Source organism: Quercus robur, chromosome 9, assembly GCF_932294415.1.
Source record: "Quercus robur chromosome 9, dhQueRobu3.1, whole genome shotgun sequence".
Classification (NCBI taxonomy): Eukaryota; Viridiplantae; Streptophyta; class Magnoliopsida; order Fagales; family Fagaceae; genus Quercus; species Quercus robur.
Genome location: NC_065542.1, coordinates 54,443,525 through 54,461,813, shown reverse-complemented (window position 1 = coordinate 54,461,813; position 18,289 = coordinate 54,443,525). Strand labels below are relative to the sequence as shown.

General features: G+C 35.4%; 1 long non-coding RNA gene and 1 pseudogene across 1 annotated transcript; both read left to right on the top strand.

The window, feature by feature from the left end:
- The first annotated feature begins 7,364 nt into the window (after nt 1-7,364).
- Nucleotides 7,365-11,491, top strand: LOC126701219 (putative pentatricopeptide repeat-containing protein At3g25060, mitochondrial; annotated as a pseudogene).
- Nucleotides 11,492-12,521: 1,030 nt separating this feature from the next.
- LOC126700142 (uncharacterized) lies at nt 12,522-16,769 on the top strand. The gene is made up of 2 exons (XR_007647047.1): nt 12,522-13,007; nt 16,598-16,769. It is a non-coding gene; the product is annotated as an uncharacterized LOC126700142 (long non-coding RNA).
- Nucleotides 16,770-18,289: the final 1,520 nt, after the last annotated feature.

Here is an 18,289-nt window from a genome sequence, read left to right as displayed (position 1 = left end):
GACCGATGAGGACGGTGAGATAATAAGGAATAAGTCTCGGTTGGTGGTTCAAGGTTACACTAAAGTAGAAGGAGTAGATTTTGATGAATCCTTTGCTCCTTTAGCTAGACTTGAGTCTATTCGCATTCTTTTGTCAATTGCATGTACTATGGATTTCAATCTCACCAAATGGATGTGAAATGTGCCTTTCTCAATGGGTACCTTAATGAAGAAGTCTTTGTTGAACAACCCAAAGGTTTCCAAGATCCTTACTTCCCGGATCATGTTTTGATATTGAAGAAGGCAATCTATGGTTTGAAACAAGCACCCAGAGCATGGTATGATCAGCTTACAAATTATCTTTTGGATAGAGGATTTAAAAGAGGGTATGCCTACCGGACCTTATTTGTAAAACGGATGAGAACTATCTTCTTGAAGCTCAAGTGTATGTTGATGACATAGTATTTGGAGCCACCATAGACGCCCGTGCTATAGAGTTTTTTGAAGAAATGAAGAAAGAATTTGAAATGAATATGGTGGGGGAGCTTACATTTTTCTTGGGTCTTCAAGTTAAACAAAGGAAGGATAGTATATGCATCTCTTAAGAAAAATATGCTAGAAATCTTGTTAAGAAGTTTGGACTAGATTCCAAAAAGCATGCCTCCACTCCCATGAGTTCATCTACCAAGATTTATCTTGATTCTTCCTGGGTAGAAGTGAGTCCAACTTTGTATAGGAGCATCATTGGAAGTCTCCTATATCTCGCGACAAGCGGGCCGGACATTGTATTTATTGTGGGAGTTTGTGCTCGTTATCAAGTAGCTCCGAAGGAGTCTCACTTGACAGTTGTGAAGAGAATCATACGCTATATTAATGGCACTCCCGAGTATGGTCTATGGTACTCAAAAGACTCTAAGGATTGTCTAGCCAGTTACTTGGATGCGGATTGGGTAGGAAGTCTTGATGACTGAAAGAGCACTTTGGGCGGATGTTTCTATCTAGGAAACAATCTTGTATCATGGATGAGTAAGAAACAAAACTTGATATCTCTATCTACAGCTGAAGCCGAGTACATAGCTGCTGGAATTTGTTGTACTCAACTTCTTTGGATGAAGAAACTTCTTCATGACTATGGGATTCCTCAAGAAACAATGAGTGTGTTTTGTGACAAAACTAGTGCCATAAATCTTCCCAAGAATCTTGTTCAGCACTCAAAGTCCAAGCGCATAGTGATTCGCTATCACTTCATCCGTTATTTGGTATAAGATAAAATAGTATGTCTTGAATTCATCCACACGGACAACCAAAAGGCTGGCATCTTCACCAACCCTTTCGATGGTCCACTATTCGAATCGCTCCGTAAGACCATTGGTGTTGGTACCATTCCTTGAATCTCATGTGTGTTGTGTGTTTTACATATCTATCTTGATTTGGTCTCATTTGAGTAAAGCACACACTACTTTGATGGTAGCATGTTTTTACTGTTTTTGTTGTCTAAAAGCTTTGAATGTTTGTTTGTTTTTTTATCATTCTTTACTTGCTTTGTGTCAAAAATCCAAAAACACATAAAAAGAATAAAATCCAAAAAGTTTGATAGGCATTATTGTGTATTGTCACACGCATGTTTAGTCTTGTACCTCCGTACTAATGGCTTTGTGCATTAATGAGCTTAGCTTGTTCTCTATGCACTTGTATCTTTGTGAGAAACATCTTCACATCTATGTGATTGTTGTAAATAGATTTTCAAACTTGTCATGAATGATTAGTCAATAGTTTTGTTGATCTTGAGACATGCATAGACTTGTGCCTATATCTCTTCCCACTCATTTATGTTTTTTTTTAAGAGCTCAACCAATGTCAAATCTCAAAAAGAGATAATGAGCTGCAAAAGCCATCGCACATACTAGTATTTGATTAGGGAAAAGGGAAAGTGGCTTATGTTGAAATGTATGGTGCCCAAAAGCCAAAGGCTTACTCATCAAATTGAAATATTAAAAATTTCAGGCATCAATCTCAAAAAGAGATGTAAAGTTATAAAGTGATCAGATGTTATGAATTGTAAGAAGTCAAATGAAAAGTATCTATCTCTATGTATTCAAGTTTATGTGGGAGGTCATATATGCTCATTTCTCTAATTGAGATTGGTCACTCTACTTAGTGCTAATTGTGTATGTCTTGGTTGAATTGATCATTGAAACTTTATGTTAGACTAAGGACTATCTCACATTTGATACCCACCCACATCACACTTGTCCATGTTCAATGAATGCCTTATTCATTTGTGTGATTGTACTTGATTAAATGTATTGTACATAACTCAAGCATATGTTGATCAAACCCAAAAAGATTTTTGAGTATTTTAGTTATTTTTGGAAAGTGTTTTGTTTTGAAAATTTTCAAAAATTCCAAAAAAAATTTCGACTTTGCCTTTTGGCGACTCACTCGTGAGTTGCAAGTTTTCAAGGCCCAGTTGTGAGTTTACTCAGAATGATTCGCAACTTACTGGTGAGTAAGACTTCCAGTCGCGAAAAACACTTAGAAAATTTTTCAAAATTTTGGGTTTTTGAATTTTTGGCTACTTATTTTCGTGACTCATTCACAAGTCACGAGTTTACTTAGAGGCGTTTGAGACTCACTGGCGAGTGGAAGTCCCAGTCGCGAAAAAGACTTAGAGAAATTTTTCAAAATCTTGTTCAAGGGATTTTGGCGATTCAGTTTAGCGACTCACTCATGAGTCAGTTGAGTTGCAAAAAATGCATGTTTTGCACAAATAGGGTTAAAACTCAGATAGTTTTTCAAAAACTTTTCAGTTTCCCTCGCATCACGTGCATACCTCTTTGTCTTCTCCGCCTTTCCCTCTCCCAAAACCGCCATTTTCACTCCAAAAACCTCCATTTTCATCTTCAATCTTCACTTCAAATCTTTGAAAAGGTATGGGTTTTCACTTATTTTCACTCTATTTCAAGTTTAAAGCCTTAGTTTTCATGGATTTGTTGTTTATATTAAGATATTGATATATGGTTGATGAATATGGGTTTTGATGTTTTTGTTGAGATTGATATATGGGTTTTGATGAGAATGATGGTATAATGCTTGTTTTACATGTTTATTCTGCATGCCCATGCATTATGCTATGTTTTGTGTAGTGTTGTGCATACCGTGTTGATGATAAAATGTCTTTTAGATGTTTTTGTGTGTATTTTTGGACTCCATTGAGTACAAAGATTTTGGGGATAGTCATGTTTCCTTGTTTTGAAACATTATATGATTATGTGTTTTCACACTTTGCCCCTTGCATGTTTTCATGCCCTATTTGCACATTTTTGCATATGATGCACACACACACAACCTTTGACATGTTGTGTGAATAATGCCAATGATTATATCACGCTTTGATGATTAGTATCTTCACATGTCAATTTTCTTTGAATTACTCTTTAAATTTCAGTTTTTAGGGTTTAATTCGTAGTTTATTTCTTTTGGTACTAACTTGTTACTTATCAAGTTTGTTACCGGCTATCGTGCTCTATTTTTGTGGTATTTGCTATTGTATTTTGCAGATGGCTCCATGAAAAACCACTGCTCAGCATGGTGACAAGAGAAAACGCTTTGACAATAGTGTATTTTGCACCCCTTAACACTATGAGCGATATTCCCATCATTTCGAAATAGCTCCGATCATTCATGAGAGATTCGTAAATCTTGCTGAACTCAAGGATTCCTTCATCCCTAGTTGTTTTGAAGGAAGAGGCTGGGAAAAACTCCTTGGTGATCTCCCTGGAGTTTGTAAACCTTTGATCAGAAAGTTCTACTCAAATGCATCACTCAAGGAAGATCACATAGAATGCTGGGTTAGAAGTCGTGCATTCACTCTTGACATGGATGTCATTGATGGTTTACTTGGAAATGGAGAACTAGATCATGAAGGGTTCATTCCGTTCAAGGACAGAATGGTCTCTATAGAATCGGTGCAACTCCGCCTTGGTGGCCATAGGGAAGGAAAATGCCTCAACACAACCTCCTTTCCTCCGGATTTGAGATGCCTTGCGTATATCATGATGTTCAACCTGTATCCGGTAAGGAAGTTGACCACCATCAACAATGCTAGAGCCATCTTCCTCATGGAGCTTTGTGAGAAAATCTACATTGACATTGGTGCACATTTGTACTACATTATTGCCAAAGCTACAAGGACAACCACAAGTGCAAAGCTTGTTCTCCCAAGTCTGATAATGAGGATTCTTCATGAAAATGGTGTGGAGACTCCACAAGACATAAGCCTAATGACTTCACCTCCTTCCATCAACTCTCAAACAATCCTAAAAAGTAGGGTTCGACTTCCTAGAAAGGAACAAGCTGAAGAGCCTAAAGAAGCACCTCCTGCGGATACAGAAACTGAAGCTGAAGGACAACAACCTCCTCCAAGAAAAGGTAGTGGTCGAGGTAGGAGTAGAGCATCATCGTCTTCATCAGTGCCTCCAGACGCTTTTCAAATCATTCTTGAGAGGATTGATGGTCTAAGAGATGTACAAACTGAGCACTCCAACAACCTTGCAGCTATCCAGGATCAAATCAACTTGTTGGCAGCCAAGTTTGATAGCTTCACTCACCAACCTTAGCCCTTTGGCCATTTCGGTCAAAAAGGGGGAGTAGTATTGGGATAACTCTTGAGGGGGAGCTTATCTTGGGGGGGGGGGGGGGGGGCGCGGAGAACATTTTATAGTTTTTATAGCACTTATGGTTTTACAGTTTTCTTTATGGTTTTCATAGCACCTTATTTTAATACTTTATGGTTTTAGTACTTTGGTTTTTAAATGCTTGGATATTTTGTGTTATGGATACTTGGATGTTTTAGCTATTTAAACTATGCTTGTTTCGTACATTTGCTTATGTAGCTTAGTACTTTTAGATAATGTTTTACATTCTCTTTAGTACTCTTGTGCCCTTGTTGTATCTTGTATCCTTGATGCAATTGCTTTAGTGGTATTGCATCGGTTGAGTGTTGGACATGCAAATGATACTTTGCATTGAGCTTATTAGCTTGCATGTCCAGATGTTCATTCACTGTGTGAATGTTCATTGTAGTCACTATTTATAGTGATTGTTCTTGTATGGTCAAGTTATGCTTTATTGTTATATTCATACTTACTTGATCGTATTGTGCTTGCTCCATATACATTCTAAGATTTCGCTTACAATGAACTTAATGAGTGCATTTTGTGATATTGTTTTTAGGAAACTTGTTTGTATGATTCAAGAGCTTCACAGATCTAGAATTTGGTGCGAGTGAGTTTTGGCAACTGTTCCCAACTCACATTTTTAAGTCTAGAGTCTGTTTTAGGGTTTTGTCATGGAATAGCCAAAGGGGCAGATTGTAAAGTTGAATTCATTCAACTATGTGTTGGCTTTATTCCATGCCAAATTTTCTTGTAATTCAGTATTTAGAAACCCTGTATTTAGGTGGGAATAATGTAAGGATTGTGTGGGAGAGAGTGTGAAGAATTGATCAAGTGTGTGCAATCAAAAGGAAACTTGCAACTGGATCTTGCGAATGACTCGTGAGTGGTGACTCACCAGAATTTGTCACACGTGTGGAGCATGCAGGAAGTTGAAAGGTCAGGACAACTGGATCACTATAGGATAAAAAGTACAGTCTGGCCATTTTGTTAACTGGCAATTGGAACTCACAACTTGTCCCAGTCGTGAGTGACTTGCCAATGCACCCTGTTTTGCAGAAAAATGACTTTTCACGTTCCTTCTCATACTCTACTATAAATACCCTTATACCCACGAAATATAGAGAGCTTCCAGAGAGAATTTTGAGAGATAAACCCTAGAGAACAACAAGATTGATTCATCCACAATCTTATACCATTGATTCTCCAAATTCCTCTACTCTCACTCTCTCCATTGTCATACCCTTGAGAGGATCTTTAGCCAAATCCTTACCTCACCATATTCATATTGGTGTTTGGGAAGCAGTTCAAGAGAGAACCAATTCATTTTGGTTGATGCAATGGGCTTATTGCGAGATTCGGTAAGCTAGAGAAGACAAGGTTAGGCGTAACCCTGTTGAAGCAAGAAGCTTGGAGGGCTTAGGTGCATCGAGTAGATTAGGCTTGGAGGGTCTATTGCTATTCATATATCCCAACTGATTTTCTTGTGGATCATTTTACTACTTAGAGGGCGGCGGAGAGGTTTTTCGCCAAGTTCTTTGGTTTCCTCTTCGATAACACATGCCTGTTATCTTACGTTTGCTTCTCTCTAACCCTTACTCTTTGCTTTTAATTACTGTTGTGTTGTGATTAAATTTTGGCTTAGAGTAGTTTGCAATATTTGGCTATAGCTTATATTTATCATTCCGCACATATATTGTTTGAGTATAAGCTTTTGTTGGTAATTTTGTAATTGGGGGTCTAAACATTAACAAGTGTTTTACACAATAAGTGAGCTTTCAAAAATGAATACAGAATAAAAAAATATAGTGATTTACATCCTTTTGAGAAAAAAAAAAAAGTTAGTGGATTATTATATCAACATTTGTTACTCATAACTCTTCAATTTCTTACATCTGTGTAACTTATAGCTACTTATATCCTATATTTTTTAAAATTTCATTAATAAATGATAATTGCACTATATATAACAAACTACATTATAAATTCCACTTGCAACAAAAGTATTCTCACAAAGGTACGAGAACTTATATCTTTTGTTAACTTTTCCTCTCTTTTTTCTTTCAAGTTATTTAATCTTTTCTCTGTATTCTACCAATCTTCTTTTCATTTTTGAAGTAATTTTTCTATTTTATTTGTCTTAGAAATTGAATAGAAAGTAGATAATCTCAAGGTTTTTTTGATGATGTTCTTCAGATATAGAAAGTCACTGAGAAATTAAACAAATCTTGAAGTCAGGTAATAAAGAGAGACATGAAAACTGTGGGATTTCACTTCTCTTGATGCGGATGAAATTCTATTGTTTGTTGATGTTCTCGATAGATAAGCTTTCAAGTACTTTTTTTTTGGGGGGGGGGGGGGGGGGGTTAAATAGCAAATTTGATGCAATTGATGTTATTAACTATCAACATGTACACTTTTTTTTTTTTTTTTTGAAGTATATAGCTCAATTGGATTTCTCATTTTATTATTTACAATTTATGCTTTCAAAGGGTAGAAAATAAAGTAATCAAATTTGTCACAAATTAAAAGAATACAATGTTCTAGGCTGGGAGGTTACTAAATGTGGGGCTCGTTTGGTATATGAGCAAGACATGGAAGATTTCAAGCAAACTAAGGTTGGGTGTAGCAATTGCGTCATCACTCCATATGAGGATGATTTTGAAGATTCAGTAAAAGATACCAAAACTAAGTGAAGAAGTAATCGTGATGACTCTGATGGAGATATGGCTGGACCTAGTGGAGAAGGTATACCTCTAGTGAAGTAGATGTACCACACCTAAAGAGGACACGAGTACTCCTTGAAATAATTGAGAGATTCATTCCACTTTTGAGAAGTTGGATTGGGAATTCAAGCAAACATGAACAATGTGACTATGATTGCAAGCAGGGCCGGCCCAACAAAATTTGGGGCCTAAGGCAAAAAGTTTATATGAGGCATTTTTATATGTAAATCCTTTGACAAAATGCACTTTACTTGTATTTAGGTAAATCTAAGAAAGTTCAAGATGATCATTACAAGTGGTTAAATTGAAGATATGAAGATTACTCAAGAACTGCTGAAGAAAAGTGCAATTTGCAGGTCTCGATACTTCCTCGATAGAAGCTCGATCTATCGAGATTCATTAAAGCTCGACAAATGTCTCGATCTATCGAGCTTACGGGTTTCAGACTATAGCCAGTAACGTTTTTATTCTAAAAGGCTATTTGTTTATGGGTTTGTATAATCCTCATAGGATTAGGAAAACCCAAAGTTTGTGGGTTTGTATAATCCTTATTGGACTAGGAAAGCCCAAGGTTTGTATAAACCTATTTGGAATAGGAGAGCCCATTAAGCTCCTATTTAAAGGAGGTGGAAAAAGAAAAACCTAACCCTAGAGAACTTCATAAGATTTTCTTTTTGAAACCCTAGCCTCCTACAAAAGAAAGAGTTCTTACTGCGTTTCTTGTATGCCTTTGGGTTCTGTAACCACGAAAAGTCTCTTGCACCAACATTGAAAATCTTATTGGTGTTTCTTTGTGAAGCTGCTGCAAATCAACTACAACAAACAAAGGATTGCTGTGGAGTTAGTCATGTACTTGGATTCGTGCAAAAGAGTAAAGCACATACTGGGATCCGCACATCAGATTGGTTAGTCACGTACTGGAAGCCGTGCATCAAAAGAAGAGATTGTCACTACAAAACAAGTCCAATTGTGTATTAGGGTAAAGGTTCAACTGTAGGTTGGTATAAGGTATTGTGATTCCTTTACTTGTAACCGCTTGTTTTAATAATAGTGGATTCTTGGAGTGGTGACCTTAAAATCACTTGGTAGGGTTTTTTTCGTGTAGGTTTACCCCATTCGTAAACAAATCACCGTGTCAACTTTATTTTCCGCTGCACTTTATTTTAGTTGGTGATTTGTTTGTGTTGCCACGTACATTGCATATTAATTTAATTAATTAATAAACTTGGCTAATTAATCAATTAATATATCACAAATGGTCAATACATTCTTGGCCTATCAAATACTAATTAAATTAAGACTAATTTGATGTAAATACAGAAATTGATGAATAATACTAGCTAAACTAAGGTTAATTTCATATAGAAGATTGAATATCATTGTTGAATCATAAATTTAAATAAAAAGAACTAAAAAAATATTATTTAAAAAAAAAAAAACTTACTTTAACTTGAATATATGACTATGCATAGCTAAGTAAAGTTGTAATCTAAATTTTAATTTTGTATATTCTTTTTAAGAGAAAGAAATAGATGTATATTATTTGGTGTGTGGCTTAGTAAGAGATTAGTTTACAAAAATTAAGCTCTCAAACCATTAGAGGAGATTAGTCCTCATTGATGATTTATCACATTTGCAGCATTTTTTTTTTTTTTTTGGGAAACATTTTAGGGTTACAATTGGTTTAAATTTTTATTGGTCTCTTATTTTGGAAGCCTTGTTAGAAATGAAAAAGAAAAATACTAAAGATGCTACAAAATGTTCACAATATAACATGATAATGACTGTAATTGATGAATTTCAACAACTTAATTTATTTGTGTTTGAATTACTTTTTTTTTTTTTATGTGATTGGTGAAATGTCAATTAAACATATAGTAAAATTTGTGATATTTTTAGCATCACTCTTAAAAAAAGTACCAATTATTTAAAAAATGTAATATTTAAAAAAACTTTTAGGCCTTTTACTAAGGAAGATGAGGCTTTTTTTTAGTAGAGAAATTTTTTTTGGTTGTGGGGCCTTGGGCCGGCCCTGAGCAAGGAAGAGGAAGTGAAATCCTGGTGAATTTGGATTTGGTAGCTTTCATGAATATGCATGGCTGATAAATTATTTATTTATTTATTTTATGCAAGTCCCCTCTTTCTCCCCCTTATGGATCTTGTTTGTTTGTTTGTAGTGGCACATTTATTTATTTATTTATTTATTCTTTTTTAAATATTCATTTGGCATATGCTTGCATTTTTTTTTTTTAATCTGTGACAAGGGCCATATATATGGGTTAACAAATTTGTGATCCAATTTCTACTAGTTGATACCAAGAAGTTATTACACTCGAGTAGGCGAGGACAAAAAGTGTCACAACCGATTGTATGGAGGGTAAATTTGGCACTCTGGTTTGTTGCTCTCTTTTTATAGAATTTACTACAGCTTCCCATGCAATAGTTGCGTGCCATTCCTTTTGCTTCTTTTACGTGTGAGGTGAAATTGCAGCAAAGGTGATAAAATTGCTTCTTTAACCGATTGTACAGAACTTTTATTTATTTATTTATTTATTTATTCCTGTTATCTACGCACTTCTTTATTTGAGTCTTCTAGCACCCAGCTACCATCCTTGACTCTTTGGAATTTGGAAACCCATGTCATGTTGTTCCATCGAGGTTAATTGATGTGGCTCTCTTATATATTGTGTGGGTGAGTGGGTTACTTCCAAATGCTCGTAGCTCCACATACCCATAATGGAATGGAAGGATACTTGAGGTTCAAGTTGCTACCCAAAGCCAAGTTCTGTTCCTAGCTATTTCATTTCTTCTTGGATGCTTTCTCTTCTTTTTCTTTGTGTTGCGTCTTTTCTTTTCTTTCTAAAAGCCTTTCAACTTCCTCTTTTGAACTTCAGGTTTCGGAGATAATGGTGCATACGGTCAATTATCAACCCAAGAAATAGGGTAAAACCTGCAAATCAAGTTCAGGCTTTCAGAATATACACGCCGGACCAATCTGAAAGGAAAATTAAAGCAGACAATCATGACGCATTACATCACCACAAGAGAAGCATTTCTTGTTAGTTGATGAAGGAAAATTTACAGTCAACTTACAAGTTACATGCTTACTGTAATTTCGTAAATAACAGCAGTGTGCTCTGAAAAGTGTAAATATAGGCAACATTGAAGCTGCCCGGAAAGTGTTTGATGTATTGCCTCAAAGAGGCATAGATGCATGGAATGCCATGATAATAGCCTATCACGTAATGAGTACCCAGATGAAGTTCTAAATCTATATCGTCGGATAATCTTTGAAGGTGTTAGACCCGATAAAGATAACATGACTTTCACTGTGGCACTCAAGGAATGTTCGAGGTTGTCGGATTTGAAAACAAGAGAGGAACTTTGGTGTAAAGCAATGGATTGTATAGGTGAATGCAAAAGGAGAGAATGGAAGAAGATGGGGTTGTGATGGTGGGGTTCACACAGGTTTGTGCAAATCTTGGGGACTTAAACTGGGCCTTTCTGTTCATTGGTATTTGATGCAGAAAGATCTTCCTATGAATGTTGTAGTTCAAACTAGCTTGCGGATATTTATGCCAGGAATGGGCATTTGAAGCTTGCTTGTCATGCCTTCAGGATGATGCCTTACAAGAATGTCATATCTTGGAGTGCATTTATTTCTGGCTTTGCTCAATATGGTTTTGCAGAATGGAAGAGATGCAGGGTTGTGGATACAAACCAGATTTAGTGTCTCTTGTGAGTGCACTTCTAGGATGTTCCCAAGTTGGGATTTGGAAATTGAGCAAATCTATACACGGATATATTGTGAGAAGGCTCAACTTTGATTGAATAGTAGGTACTGCAGTGTTTGACATGTATTCAAAATGTGGAGCCCTTTCTTGGGCATACAGTCTCTTTGATCAGACAAATTCCAAAGACTCAATATCTTCAAATACAATGATTACCAGCTATAAAATTCATGGGTATGGAAAAGAAGCACTGTCTCAAACTACTATACAAAGGCGGGGGGGGGGGAGGGGGGGGGGTGGGGTGGGGAAGTGGGAAAGTGCCAGTGTAGAGTGTAGTGGAAGTGAAAGGAAAACTACAAGCTTTTCTTATGGAAGATAAGAGCCATTATCAATATGAATATATGATGCAACTTTTGGATAAGTTGGCTCACGAAATGAGAGCTATTGGATATGTCCCAAAGACTGAATTTGTGTTGCATTCCCTTGAAGAGGAAGTCAAAGAAAAAATGTTATGTAATCAGAGTGAGAGGCTTGCTATTGCTTTTGGTCTCTTAAACACAGGGCCTGGAACCAGATTACTGATCATAAAGAACCTTAGGGTGTTGTGAGGGATGTGAAGTGATTTCATCACTTCAAGAATGGGATCTGCTTAGGTGGTGACCACTGGTGAAGCTGATGTGCATGTATATCCTTTCTCTTTGCTGGATTTGTCACAGCTGAGGTGTTGAAATATCAGGGTAGGATCTGACATAGGAAACCAAGTTGCTAATATTATAATGGGGTAATGGAAGAGACAAGCAAGCTAACATCTCAATTGCATACTACAACCTCCAAGAAGTGTAAAGATGAAGCTTGGTAACCAGTACAGTCCTTTGAGATGGTCCCATCCAACATATCCATATCCAACTGGGTAGCTGGCAGAATTTGGTTGTTGATATACATCCACCACCAGGGGCGGAGGCACGTTATGCCTTGGGGGGGCCATGGCCCCCCCAAAATTTTTTAAAACCCTTATAATAGTAGGAAGAAATAGGTCTCACACTTTCTCATTTAAGAGCTGGCCCCCCTATGAGAAAAACTTGGCCCCTCCTCCAATACGTAGCCATAAAAATGCCCCATCCCAAATTCCTACTTTTCATCTGTTTGACTTTTCGTTTCATTCTCTAAGACATGTCAGCCATATCCCACATTTTTTTTCTTGAGTGAGGCTATGTCCCATAGCTATTCAAAGTCCTGGTGTGGTGTGGGAATTATCATTAGAGAGTAGAGAGAGGATACAGTATTAGAATATTAGTAGGAATGAAATTGATTTTGAATTTAGTTGAGATGAATGAAATTGATTTTGAATTTATTTTTGACCATAGTAGTCTAATTTGGTTGAGTTTAACTGCTATGTATTCTATAGTTGCTTATAGTGACTTTGTTATATTTAATTTCTATAAATATTATTTCTTGTAAATGTAGTCTAATTTTGGTTAGATTTTATGTTTTTTTTTCTACAACTAATGCAAGAAGATATGTATATATGTATATATGTCATACTTTGTATTTTTCTTGAATTGCAAATCAATATGATAATATTACCTCGGCCCCCCCAACCAAAAATTTCTGGCTACGCCCCTGTCCACCACTTTTTCAATTTCACCTTTATACTATATACTCCAGCCAAGTTCAAATAGATTTTGTCAAAAATGATACACTTTCTTTAATGCTCACGGTAGATGCAGATTGTTGAAAGGATTTATCTCTGATTGCAATGCCAAAGAAAAAGATTGTTGAAAGGATTTATCTCTGATTGCAATGCCAAAGAAAAGGACTGGCGGGATTTTTTTTTAATCCAAATGTCTTCCTGGGTGCTTAGCTTCTACAAGACTGATTTACCTCTGACAGCTCAGGTAATTAATCCCTTTGAACTCTTAATTATTATTTTTCTCTTGCTTTCTAGTGTCAAAGGGGATACATTTTTTTCATCTCATAATATCGTGGCTTTTACTTCTGCCACATGAAAATTCAAAATTTTTGAGGATATTATTTGGTTTGACTTTTAGAACATGGATTCTCTAACAAAAGCAAAATTGGGAGTATAGCCACAACTTAGAGAATTTTATATGTTTATTATTTCTGGATACAGTTCACATGTTCTAGTATTTAGTTGATAATATAGACCATTACAAAAATGGTCTGAAGAGCAGCCCCTTTCCAATTGTAATTCGTTTTAGTACATCACTTGTGGCTACATACATACAAACACATATATGTATAATATAATTGATTGTAGTGGCTAATTGAGGTTGTGAGCTCTTTAGATTAGATTCAGTGTATTTCATTCCCTGTTTTGGGGGAAGAATGCCAGAGTTCTGAGCTTATGTAAAGGGTACAATTCCCTTTCGTTCTTGTAGCCATGGACTAAAGGATAAGTGAGAATGACATATGCTCAAATGGCCTCTAAACGTGCTCACTGAAATGCTGGGCAACATAAAGAAGTTCTTGTGGAACTATTGCTTGATGGCTAATTGTGCATACCTTTTGTCATTTTGGGGATGTTAAGGGTTATTTTCACCTTTCCTCTACTTTAGAAAATATTTTTGTACTATATTCACAGCCAATAAGGATTCAGCATTTGTAAGGGGTCCATCTCCTCCCTTGGGGAGGGGGATTGACCTCCATAAAGAACATAATTCACCACTCTGAGATACTTCATTGTTCACTCTTTTCCAATATCAGTAATACTAGTGGCTAGAAGTAGAGGATTCCCTGCCTCACCTATGGTTTTTCACTCTCCTTGCTCCTTCAGAAGGGTTTTCCATGTAAATATTATGTTATTCTATTTACATTCTCATCATTTAAACCTCTACCACACAAAATCCCATTGTTGTTACAATAATGAAAACCAAATGTATGGTAGTAGCTTCCCTATACTTTTTGATCTTCTCTGGTGGCATTGAAATTGAAGGCCATAGGTTTACTTTATGCTGGACCCAACTGGTTTAACGGCCAACACAACCAAGTTGTTGGCACTCAGCAAAAGCAGTGGAGAGGGAGGAGGAGGAGGAGGAGGAGGAGGTGAGCTTAGAGAGAGAAGGTGATAACTTTCGGTATCAGAGAGAGAATCTGTTAAATTTTGGAAATATATATATATTGTCAGCAGGGAGCTTGTTTATGGACAAGAATAGTAGTTTTTTACCATTAGATTTTATGAAAATATATGTTTTAAAAAGAGTGTAACTTGAACCTATCTTTTATACATGTGTGTGTGTGTGTGTATAGGTAAAGTAAAGAGTCAATTAATTAATATTTAAACCTATGCAACTTGGTCTTTTATGTCTAAGGTAATTTGATTGTTATTCTAGCAATGAAATTTACCTTACATGTTGAAAGACTTGGAAAGGATTTTGCTCTCAAATATGTGTTTGGGATTGTAGCCTTTAAATGATTGGTCTTGTAGTACAACATAAACACCTGGACTTTGAAATTTTCCAAGGTCTGAAACCTAATCAATTATTTTAATGATTATATTGTTGATGATCTCTGAGGTAGTTACAAATTTTGCTGATTTTGTTCCGTTTTCTTGATTAGAAATATGTGGAAATTTTGCTTTTAGGTATTTGGAGTTCTTGTTGAGTTTGCCCTGAAATTGGGCTTGTAATAGTTAAATTAGGCTCCCTCTAATGCAAGCCTCCTTGTTTTTCTGGGTCCCAAAATAAGAGATTGAATTAATACCATTATTTTCTGTTTTCATTGAAAATTAGATTCTAGAAATGAAATGTTGTCAACTCCTGATGTGTGTCTCTGTATGACAGGTTAGCTCTGTTGAGTTTATTATGTAAAGCAATAATATTGATTTCTTTCTTTGAAATTTGCAGTAGATTGATTCTCTGCTATTAATTGAATATCATTAATTGTGTTAAGGCTGCCTACCATGACCTCTTCCAAACTCTGCAAAAAGTGGAAGCTTTGCGCACTAGCTACAACTTTATCTATGCACTTCTTTTTCAGTCTATGAGCATCCAGCTACCATCCTTGAAAATTTGGAATTGAAATCATCTTATTAGTCATTTGGAAACCAATGTCATGTTGTTCCATCCTGGTGAATTGACATGGTTCTCCTATATAATATGTGGGTCATTTCCAGATTGGTTTAATCAATACAGTTGCATAGAAGCTTCAACTGCTAGCTGTGCCCAAGCTTGATAGTGCAGAAGCGTGGGCTTTGTCAATACATGGTGTTTTTATTAGATAATTGGGGTCTTGTTTGTCAATTGATGTTTGATAATAGAGAAAGAAATAAGCAAAATTGTAATGGTAAAGCAAGACCCAGTAGAACTAGTAGCTGTGATGGATATTTCAAAATAAAGAGAATACCATTGATCCCATTCTTAAAGACAAGGGAAACTGAGTTGTAGAATAACCTCTCCTCTGCTTGCACTGCTACCTTCAATATTTTTGAGCTCTTCATTTCTATGTTATTGGTGTGTCATCCACCCTCTAGTCCTCTATCAAAGATTTATTTAAAATAGCTCATTTATTTCCTCTTTTCTTTGTGATTTGACTTTACCATGGGTAACTTCAACTCAAATTAGCACTGCCTCATTTTTTTTCTCTTCCAAATTTCTGTGGACGAGTACTTCAACAGCTAGTAGAAATTTATACCAAATTTACGTATTTCTTCTATTTAAGTTTCTTGTGAATCAAATTTTCCAAAGTTGCATGCCTACATGATATTGTACCCAGTTTTCCTTTTTTGGATGAATGAAAATATATTGTGAAGAAAAGACACAGTACAAAGCCATGCACAACACAATTGTATCAACAACTAAATAACTAGACATGATACAGATAAATTAAAAGAAGAACAAAACTTTTGTCACAAATCCTAGCTTGTCCTAAGTACATCTTGACTCTTACTAGGACATCAAATACAATCACACCAGCATCCAACATAGACATAACAGATGTAGTAGGACATGCCAGTGAAGAAGGTAGCTCTAATAACCTACCTTATCCAAATATGATATAGCTTTTTAATAATATTGAAAGATTCATGCCAAGTTTGGGAAATTTGATTGGGAGTTTAAGCACACAAGGTGACTCTGATTATGGGAAATACCTGTGAAAATGGTAGCTTTGGCAAATCCAGAAGGCTAATAAACTTTCATCTCTGAATTTTTTGTAAGTCACCATCTTGCCTCCTTTCACAGATCATGGTGCACATGAAACACCCACCACTCAAATGGAACAAGACAAACCTTGGCTGGCATGATAGATTGCCGGAATACAAGCTGATCAAATGTGTATATATATATATATATATATCATTCATTGGCATATACTTGAACTTCTTTTACGTGCCATTCTCTTTCGTTATTTCTGAGCCTAGTTGTTATGACAAGTGAAGTCCAAAAATTGATAGTATTTGTATCTTCAAACCTTAGGACATGTTCTTCTTGTTAATAATATATCCTTTTCTTGATGTGGTTTTTTACAGGTTCTGGGAAGGATTTAGGTAGTACATGAGGGAGTTCGGTGAATTGGAAAATGTAATAATGGTGAAGGTACTGTGAACAATTCCTGTATTTGATTAAGGATACTGAAATTTTTGGTTTCTGTGTTCAATATTCGTCCCCTGATCATGCAAAATAATTTTTTTTGCTATTTAATTCTCTCATTTCTTGCTAAAAGGCTTAACTATTTATAAAATTTTACCTTCCTAGCCTGCAAAAACATAAATTTGCCAAGTTTTGGTAAAATTCTTCCATAGCAATGAGAATTAAAGGTTGATGATTTCCTAAGTTCCTTCCTCCTTCACTAAGCTGGAAACTAATATTTTACAGGCATTGGTTTGATGAGCAATTATTGTTTGACCTCACTTTTAGTGTTAGTTTCTATCATGCATTAGATGGTATACTTTCATTGTGTTTCTAGATTTTTTGTTAATTGGATGGTGGGTTTCTGCGGCTTGGTGACTAATTGGTTTCTGCTATGGTAGCAAAATCGCAGAACAAGATGTTCTAATTGATTTGGCTTTGTCATATTTTGCTCTTCAGAAGATCCTTAGGTATTGAGCAGCTAGAAAATTAAATTCAATCATGGTAGGTTGAGCAAGTGGACATTCTTTCAAATTAAATTATCTAATATTCATGCTGTCAAAAAAATTGAAATAGCCAACCACCTCAAGATGATGTTAAAAGCTGTAAAACAAATTAGGCAATCTATAGTTTTACAGCTTTATGTTCCCATTGTCTTGTGATATTAGTACAAATTGACGTTAAAATATCTTATCATCTCACTTGTATACCATATGCAACAAAGCTTACCCAATATCATCTTATCGTAGCACAACCTATGACCATAGTTTTGTACTAAATTATCTTCGCATTAACCTAAATCAATGCATTTGTGTTTAAATTTGATTGGTCTGTTATTTTGCTTCCAAGTTTTCTTTTTTCATATGTAACTTATATTTATTAGCTATAGAAAGGGAAAAAAAATCTTAGGCAGACAAAAGCTATAACTGCTTTGAAATTGAAAGTTAATTGGTTGTGTACTTCAAATAATTGTAAATCATGTTGCCTGGTTTTTGTAATTGAATTTTAAGAGTTATATCTACATGTATGAAGTATTGCCTAATTGTCTTCACTTCCACTATGCTGATATATTGTGAGAAGCTCAAGTTTCTTTCAAAATATAGTAATTTTGGTAGAACAACCATAATAACCCATGTTAGCATATAAAATTAACCCTCCATCCTCTTGATGCTGACTCATAGGTATCCCTCATGACCAATTTGTTACAAAGATCAACAAGCTACCTCTTACCAGAGAACTTTCTCTATTTATATTTTAATATTGTAATATATAACTCTATGACACAAAGTTTATTTAAAAGGAGTATAAAAGATACAAAACTTTTAATATTTATTTATTATCTTGAACTAGCACCAACCATATTTATTATCATATCTATTAATAAATTTTTTTGTATAAAATTTGTATTATTTTTAATAATTTTTTTTAAAAAATTAAATATTTTTGTTCAATTAAGTATCCCCATATTACAAAGTGACATTACTGTTCAATTTTAATAAATTGTGATATTGAGTGAGTGCATTTTGTATTAGATTCTGTGTGCAAGTGGCCTCTACCTTCCAGGTGTTTTCCAAGCATTTTCCGTTTTCCTT